Below are 9,982 nucleotides of genomic sequence, written 5' to 3' on the forward strand. Positions count from 1 at the left end.
TTGCAACCAGTCTCTGTAAACGTGCCCCAGTAAAAACTGCCTCTGAATTCCAAAAATTTAGCTCCCTTGAATGTCACTTCACTACACTGCCTCTCGACTCACTGACTCAACCTGACTCTCGACTGACTATACTTCCTCTCTCTTCTTGCAATGCTTTTAAATAGCCTTCCATTCCTATACTGTTCTCTTGAGTATTGGTCATATTCTGTCATGTCAAATCTTTCTCTGATTTGTTACTTTGTCCCCCAATTTAGACATCATTGTTTGGAATTAATGGTATGTACTAAGGGCATATCTGCATTCCAGCCAAATCACACAGATGTAGGTCTTTGGATGTGATAAGAGCTGCCATGTTGCTGGATTCACATATTTCTACAAGAAAGAAATGAGAGTAGGTTGCTGGTTGTAAAATAGGGAGAGACAGCCTAAACTAAAAGATGTTGATGATAAGTATAAACATCATACAATAAAATCTTCATAAAATATTTACATATATTAGAGTGATCTAAATGATATCATCAAATAATGGGGGAGACAGAATCACAATCAACCATATCTTGTCATCAAAAGAAGCTTCCAGTCCTGGTTTTGGTATGCATGTAATTTAGTTGATGGTCAAAGAGGCTCCATGAAAATATACAAACAACCCAGGCTACTGCCAGAACTTTATGGTGTTCTCCACAAAGTGACAGCAAGTCTTCCTTGATGAAGATAACACCTATAAAACAAATTGAAAATGGAGATATCAAACCTATATTCTAGCATCTTTGGTCTAAGAACATTGCTCCACATGCTCTGAAATGAAAAAGGTGAATATCATGCCAACACAAAAGCCTTATATACAATGATGTACTAGCTACACTTTATGCTAGATCAATGGTGGCACAAACTTGAGGGAGTAAACAACCAATGATTGACCTGAATTAGAATGGGTCCTAATGATATTCTGCTATACTCTTAGAGCAGTACCAATTTCAGTTGTCATCACAAAAACTTCCTTCTGCAGCAAATGAGAACAAACATAAAAACCCAAAGCCTGACATTATGGCTTTGAGTCACAGACCTTAGAACACACAGCTGTTGATTTGTAGATAGATATACTTAAATTTAGTATTGTCATGGAATGTCTTATTTTTTTCATTTAATATGATTGAACACTTTGCTGGGTATAGTCATCTGGTTTGTCATCTTTGGTCGTTTTGGGTATGTTGAACATCTGTCTACGCCTTTCTGGCTATTACTCTTTCCATTCAGAAGTCAGATGTTGTTCTATTTGGTGTGCCTTTATATGATACTTAGAAACTTAAAGACATTCCACTAAAATCAGAGACAAGACCAGGATGTTTATTATCTGATTTATACAATATAGAATTTGAAGTTCTAACAAAAACAATAAGACAGCTAGAGTAGATCAAGGGGTATAAATTGGAAAGAAAGAAGTGAATGCATTTCTTTTGACTGTGATACAACAGTATACACAAGCAACCCCCAAAGTTCTACCAGAGAACTCCTATAACTCATAAACACATTCAGCAAAGTAACTGGATATAAAATTAACTTAAAGAAATCAATATCTCTCCCTTATACAGATGATAAAAGGACTGAGAATGAAATTAAGGAAACAACACCTTTATATTAGCTAAAAAATATAAAAGACCTTGGGAAACTCTTAACACACAAGTAAAAAACATGTATGACAAGAATTTGAAGTGTCTGAAGAAGGAAATTGTGGAAGATATAAGGAAAAATCTTCCATGTTTATGGATCATTAAGATTAATATAGTGAAAATGTCCATCTTACTAAAAGTAATCTACAGATTCAATGCAATTTACATCAGAATTTCAACACAATTCCTTACAAACCTTGAAATAATAATTTTGGGGAAAAAAACAGGATAGCTACAACAATCAGGTACAGTTATGAACATCTGTAGACATCACCATCCCTAATTATAAGCTATAATACATAGCAATTTTAATAAAAACTACACAGTATTGGTACAGAAACAGAGAGGCTAATCAATGGAGTTGAATTGAAGACCCAGAAATAAGCCCACACATCTGTGAACAAATAATTTTTCACAAGTCATAACCATACAAAAGAAAAAATAAATCATCTTCAAAAATATTTCTGGTCTAACTGGATGTCTACATGTAGAAGAATGGAAAATAAATCCATTTCTATCACTCAAATCTCAATGGATCAAAGACCTCAATGTAAACCAGAAACACTGAATCTCATAGAAGAGAAAGAGGACATAACCTTGAACATACTGGTACATAAAACAACTTCATGATCAGAACAACAATAGCTCAGGCTCTAAGATCAACAATTGATAAATAGGAACTCATGAAACTGAAAAGCTTTGGTAAAGCAAAGGACACTGTCAATAAGACAAATCAGCAACCTACAGACTGAGAACATATCTTCACCAACCCTATATCTGACAGAGTGCTAATATCTGAAATATATAAAGACCTCAACAACTAAAACATCAACAACCTAAATAAAACAATGTAAAATGGGGTACAGAGTTAAAGAATTCTCAACAAAGGGCTCTCTAATGTCTAAAAAGCACATAAATGTTCAATGTAATTAGACATCAGGGAAATGCAAATCAAAATGACCCTGCAATAATATCTTACACAGGTCAGAGTGACTAAGATCAAAACTTAAGTGATAACACATGCTGGTGAGGATGTGGATCAAGGGTAACATTCCTTCATTAATGGTGGGGTGCAAATCTGTGCAAACACTTGGGAAATCAATTTGGCAGTTTCTCATAAAACTGTGAAATGTTCTACCTCAAGACCCAGCTATGCCACTCTTGGGCATATACCCAAAAGATGTTTGGCTATACCATAGGGACACTTGCTCAACTATGTTCACAGCACCTTTATTCAGGATAACCAGAAACTAGAAACAATCTAAGATGTCCCTAAACTGAAGAATGGATGAATAAAGTGTGGTATATCTACACAATGGAATACTATTCAGTTACTAAAAATAATAACATCATGAAATATTAAGGCAAATTGATGGCTCTTGACAGTATCATCTTGATTGAGATAACACACGTAACATAAAGACACAACATGTATGGTAGGTGGTACTCAGTCATAACTTGACATTAGCCATTAAGTACAGGATAATCATGTTGGGTAATTATCGAGGTACCAAGGGAAGATGAGAGAATCTCACTCAGAAGGGGAAACAAAAGAGAGATAGAGAGAATGGAGATAGAGAGTGGGAATTGGTTAGGATAGAAGGTGAAGAGAGGAACAGGGATGGCAATCAGATGTGTGGAGAGGGATGGAGGACAGAGAGCTGGGAAATAAAATGAAAATCAGTGGAGGGTGGCATCTCTGGTGACTACCTGGATGCCTGGAACTGGAGACACTAAGGGGGAGTCTATTGTGGTGACCCTAGATGTGACTCTTACCAGAGGCAAATATAGAGACTTAAATGGATACTTACTGTAGCCAGGCAAGACTTCCAAATTAGGAAGGGAGATATCAGTCCACAAAGCCTTCAACCTAAAATTTGTCTTGCCTACAAGATATACAGAGATAAATTTGGAACAGAGACTGAGGGAACATATATTCAATGACTGTCCCAACTTAAGACCCATCCCAATTGAGTATACTTTGCTATGCTTGGAGACAGAAACTAAGTATAACTGTTCCCTGACAGACTGCATCCACACAAGGATGGAGACAGATGCAGAGACCCATAGCCAAACATCGAGGAGAGCCCTGGAAGTCTTGTAGAATAGTGGAGTATAGAAGTGAGTAAGTTTGTTGGGAAAAGAACAGCAAATAAGACCTACAGAGTCAAAAAGCATGGTCTCATTGGGGTCCAAAGAGCCTGGACCACTAATTAGGAAGCATGCAGATTTGTAGCAAACTTGTAGCATGTTATTTAAATAAGTAGAATGGGGTCTATCACTAATAAGTAGAGTGGGGTCTATCTCAGTCTCTGTTTCCTGCCATTGAATCCAGTGCCCCCTACAGATTTGCTGTCATTATATAAGGAGAATATTTAGAGCACTCTCATGGAAAGCACCCCACACTGTAAAGGGTTACAACACATGTGTTACAAACATTGAATAAAAGGTTGAGGAACATTTGATCCAAACAAAAGAAAACTTAGGAAGTGTGCTTTATGAGTATTTAATATATTTTGTTTGTAAGTTTAAAAAGACTTATTTTAGGTAACAATACATTTCAGAATTAAGTCTCAGTAATTAGAAATTTAAAGAAGCAGATCTCATATTAATATAATGTAGAATGTTTTTAAATGCATTTGTTTTCTAATAAAAATGTCAAAGTATGATTGTCCAGAAACTAAAGCTAAACGCTAAACAAGTTCAAATCATAGTTTACATAATGTATAAACTCTAAGAATTCATTCTTTACTATATATGATCTGATTGTGTGAAAGGCCATTTTTATGTGAAATACCCCAAGAGATCTTGGAGTGTTTTACATAAACTTCCTGTAGTTTAACCATATTTTATGTATAGGTCTTGAGATATTTTTAAAGAAGTTTCTCAGGACTTTTCTTTCTACCTGTAACTGTAACATAACATGATCCCAAACAAAGTAAATGATTTAATTTTCAGTATATATTATCTGAATGTTTTGTATTTAATCACTTATGAGTATATAAAATTTTTAGACTTTCAAGCTATATAGCTGTCACTTTATTAAGTGTTTAAAGTTTTGTCCAGTAAATATTTATTTCAAATCAATTGGCTTTTTCTCCATAAAAAAGTACATATATAATGCCTATAAATTTTAAAATATATAACATATTTTGATGTCATCAACTATCTTTAGAATACAAAGCATGTGATTTAAAAATTAATCAATTTAATACATTAATATTTCAGAGGTTTTATATTTTTTTAATTATCCATGATTTCCACAACTGATATAAATCAGAAAAGATAGATTTTTCAACTGTTATGTATTACAAAAATATTATCAAAATTGTAACTAAGTTAATTCAAATTAATTAAGGAATCCATGTGTGAATTTATGTGTGGAAGAGAATTTGGCCTCTAAGAGCAAAATTTTTTCTCCTTTGCATCCAATATCAAGAAATTTAGTTCACTTTGTTCTTCTTATAATTATTGCAGGGATTTGAAGTGCTCTGTTTTGTGAGAGCCACTGAGGACATAAGATGAAAACGACCTTTAAATAAGTAATTATAAACTAAGTTTCATTACAATCTTCACTTGCTTCTCTTCTTTGAAAGCACTTTTAATGTATTTTCTGATTACTCTGAAGGGTAAATTTTGAATAAATTTGGGCTTTGAAGTTCTTTAGACATATTTCTATCTAGATTCTGAAAATCTGTAACTGAGAGAGAAATATAAAATGATGCAGAAGCTTAAATACATCTGGAAAATAACAAGAAAGAAATATATTAAAGTTAATTAGGACCAAAAAGCAGCTTTTATCCCCACTTAAATAGATGAAAATTTGATTCTAAGTTGTAAACTTTCTCTTGGTAAATTGGCCACAAGTATATCTAGGAAGGTATGTTTTTCAGGCTGAGAATTCTAGAATACTTAGATAGATAATCAGATATGCTGGGATTTCCAGCTAACTGGGGACTGTTTTTTTGTTTGTCTTTCATCAAATATGAGAACATCTGTAATCATCACAGCAGGTTGGAGGACTGAATCTCCTGGATGTTGTCCAGCAAAGACCTCTGTTGGATGTTTTTGGATAGGCTCACATGAGGAGAATGAACAATTACTGTGGAGTGTCTGGGAGGATGAAAATTATAATTTTTGTAAAACAAAATATTCAATGCTATATAATAAACTTAAATGTACACTATATTTTTCTTATGAAGAGAGGATATACAAAGACAAAAGACTGTATATTATAGATTAAATTATATTCATAAATCATTAAATAAAAATTGTAATAATTCATGATTATATAAAAACAAAAGACTTACACATAAATACAAGGTTAGAGTCTAGTCACTACAAAATGCTTTTCAAGATAAGGGGATGTATAGACTCCTAAATTGATAAATATCAGGTAACTGTATTTGTACTTAAGAACACAAATTCCCTTTTGTTATTAGAAATAGAAGGAAAATGATGTAAAGAATGAAAATAATAGCAAACAAGTAAAATGAAAAATAAAGGGTTCAAAATATAAATAAATCAAAGGAATGAAATGAAATAAAAAATATAAATGGCATGAAGAGATAAAATTAAATTTGTTTAGTTTGTGTATCTGGTTTATGTCCACATTATCTCATATTTCTCACTTTGTACCTGCATTTCAGGATTTCTTATTAGATTATCTACCGAGTAATTTTAAATACCTCCTTAATAAAGTAAATATACAAAAATGGCTATATCAAGGATATTCCCAGCTAGACTTTCAAAATTTTCTCAAATCACAGCCATATGCTTTAATTTACATCTGATAAAATGTATTTATTTTAACAACCAATCAGAAAGCCTGTAGAATAAAACTAAAACACATAATTTTAATAGTAAATATTTTTTATCTGCTAGAAACATAGAAATAATGGATTTGGTTCTGAGTGTGATTAGAACAGGTTGGATAATCCCTAAATTAATAGAGTCCTAACAGCCTTTAATCCTTATGCCCTAGCATCCAGGGTTTAACTAAGTATATTTTTTCCACTGTGTACCTTATGTACAACAATCTGAAGATTACAAAAATTATGCATATAAATCCTTTTTTCTAACTATGATTACTTTTGTGACAATAGCAATAGCACTTTATAATTGCAGTAATAAAAGATATTTTGTGGTATTGCCATTAAGGTTAACAGTTGAATAACATAAAATTATCACAGTGCATGTTAAAAAAATGTGGTTAGCATATATGGAACATTGTTTTTATTGTTAAAACTATTCTGAATTCATTATCTCAGATTAATAGGTTTGCCCTTAGTTCAACACTCTCCTCAAAGTCATTATAGCTTTTGAAGACAGAGGTTATGGCTGTACAAAGGGACCAGGCTTGTGTGCATGTATGTGTGTGTGTGCATGTGTGTATGTGTAAAACAGAAATAATAGTAATTGCTTCCAGATAATCTTCAATGATTTCAGTGGTTTCAGCTTCATCATCACTCAAAATTATTGCAACAGATAATAAAAACCTGAATGAACACAAACCTTTTAAAATATCTGCCTGTTTTTTAACTGAAAATCTATATTAAGAACACTTACAATCACATTCTTCTCGAAGAATTAAGACAATGAAACTCAATATAGCTTCTACTCAGTCTCTCACAATGATAACATTTTGGAAAATTATTGTACAATATCTAAGCCATAACTGTAGTATTTATGTAATCTATCCATTTTATGTTACTTTATAAATTTTTATAAATTTTTAACTTATATTGTTATATGTGTATAAGTGCATTAATATTGGTATATGTGCATAAGAGCTTTATTTATGTTTGTTTACTTGGTTTTGTACAATTTTACCATATGTGCAACAGTTACCCCATTAACTGAATATATTTTTAATAGTTTCTTTATTGTACATTTTCTTTATTTAAATTTCAAATATTATCCCCTTTCCAGGTCTCCCCTTCAGAAATCCCCTATCCTATCCTTCTCCTCTTGACTCTATGAGGGGGCTCCTCCATCTACCCACTCACTCTTGTCTTCCTGCTCTGGCATTCCCCTATACTGGGGCATCAAAGACGCACAGGACCAAAGGTCACTTCTCCCACTGATATCAAAAAAGGCCATCCTCTGCCACATACGCAGCCAGAGCCATGGGTCCTTCTATGCGTACTCTTTATTCTGATGATCACCCAGTACTCTTTATAACATTCTCATCCATATCACCCCCATATCATCTATACTAGCCTTTTTTCAGAGAATCATTATTTCTGAATTACTTGGAATCTGTTACTGCAATCTATATAGTAAGCAGTTACACTATCAGTAGATTTTTTCTTATTTCACTTTGACTCCTACATTACATATTATTTATATCTATCCCTTAACCCAAAGCCACTAATTTTTATTTATGAATTTTATTATTATTTTTATTTCATATTTAAGTAATAGAATGATACTACATACACATACATACAGACACACACACGCACACACACACATAGAGCCCAGTGGCATAAGAGGTACTAATCTATTCAAGGAAATAATTATATAATTTATACATACATTTATAATTACATGTAATATATTGATGATGAGGGTGAGAACCATTATCAAGTCTTGTTATCAAATCTTACAAACCAGATTTTATTATTAATGAGACATTAGGTAGTTAAAGCAAATTTATTTCTTAGAAATTCAAGGCAAAACAACCTTGGCAATAGGCAAAGAGACACCTTGTTGCTGGTATTGTTCTTATATCAGTCAGAGGTAGAGCAGATGAACGTCCTTTGTTCATCCTAGCTTGATGCCTGGCTTGGTGAACAAAGCTGTTTTATGCCTAGGAAACACAAAAATATAATTAAATAAATTCAGACAGCACAACATGGGAGGATGAAGGCAGACAGACATTTGTGCTCCTCTATACCATGTGTTCCAGGCAGGAAAAGGCACCCACACATCTGTCCTCTGTCCCACAGGACAGATATGCCATAGATATACTGAACTGAACCTACTATCATGCAGTACAATTCATCCTGGCCTAAGACACTTGCTTGCAGAAAGATGCCACCCAGGGTCCACTGAGCTCCATGGCCAGCCTGGAGCCAGAGTCACCACACTGTGTGAGCATGTGGTAGACAGATGTGAAAAAGAAACAAATATGGAGTAGCTTGAGCATTATGAAGAGAGATGAAACTGGAGATTGGAGGGTGAACAAGAGTATCCTGTTATGAGTGTCCAGCATAACCATCTAGAGTCATGAGTGGAATCACATCCAGAGCTGCTACTTATGGCTATGACAGGCAGGGCTCTACACAGAAGCAGGAGGCAATGTCAATGCCTGTGGCTTATATTACTAGTAAACAGAGAAAATGGGGATGTCTCCGGTTGGGGGAAGCCACCAGGGACTGCTTGCATGTCCAGAGGCTGCAAAAAACTGACTTTGCCCCTCACTGGTTGTACCCAGGCAGGACCTGGTGTTTTGCCCTGGTAGCTGGAATATGGTTGAGCCACCCAGAGGGTGTGGATGTGGGACAAATGACCCTGCCACTCATCTGTCTTGTGGTGGCAGACAGGCACAGATGTGATGCCCATACACTTTGCCAGTCTGTCAGAAAATCACTAGCATGGAAGAGCTATCCCTACTCCTCATGAGCTTCAGTCCTCAGGAAATCAGGCCCACCACCTCCAATATAGACAGCACATCAGAACTAACTCTGGTGGTGGGGGCACAAATTTGCAGCCGAGAGTGAGAGTATGTGGGAGCTGGTCCCAATACTTGTCTGCTGTGGTGTAGCGTGGGTACAGAGATTATGCCTCGCCCTGCTTACCTCTCATAACCTGTGTCAGTCTGGAGAGCTAACCCTGAGGTCATGAAAGTGAAAAAGGTTGTCCTGCCCTTGCCAGCTATAGTACTCAGGTGTGCTGGGCCATGCACCTCACCTGTAAGCACAGCAAAACTGTCATTGATAGAGAGGGTTCAAATATGCCAGCCCCAATGGGAAAACTGGCCTCAACACTCATCTGACATGAGGTGGCATAGTTGTAGAGATGATGCCCTCTGCCTCCTCTTTGTCACCTGCAGTAGTTTGGAGGCCTGGCCCTGAGGTCAAGAGAGCAGGTGATCTATGGCTTCTCAATGGCTGTAGCAATCAGGTGAGCTGGCCCCAAACCTTGACTGGGCAACACAATGGAGCTGCCCCTGATGATGAAGGCACTGGTGAACCAGGCCTAGGGTATGAGAGAGGGAGAGCTGGCCAGCACCTCACAGACTGCTACACTTGGGAAAGTGAGCTCTGCAACTTAACAAGGCAGTACAGCTGAGTGAGCTGGCTCATGCA

General features: G+C 35.4%; 1 non-coding gene across 1 annotated transcript; it reads left to right on the forward strand.

Annotated features, from left to right (window-relative positions):
* The first annotated feature begins 8,351 nt into the window (after positions 1-8,351).
* LOC117695605 (small nucleolar RNA SNORA48) lies at positions 8,352-8,494 on the forward strand. The gene has a single exon (XR_004604656.1). It is a non-coding gene; the product is annotated as a small nucleolar RNA SNORA48 (small nucleolar RNA).
* The last annotated feature ends 1,488 nt before the right edge of the window (positions 8,495-9,982 follow it).

The sequence above is a fragment of the Arvicanthis niloticus genome, chromosome X (genome assembly GCF_011762505.2).
Source record: "Arvicanthis niloticus isolate mArvNil1 chromosome X, mArvNil1.pat.X, whole genome shotgun sequence".
In the NCBI taxonomy this organism is placed as follows: Eukaryota; Metazoa; Chordata; class Mammalia; order Rodentia; family Muridae; genus Arvicanthis; species Arvicanthis niloticus.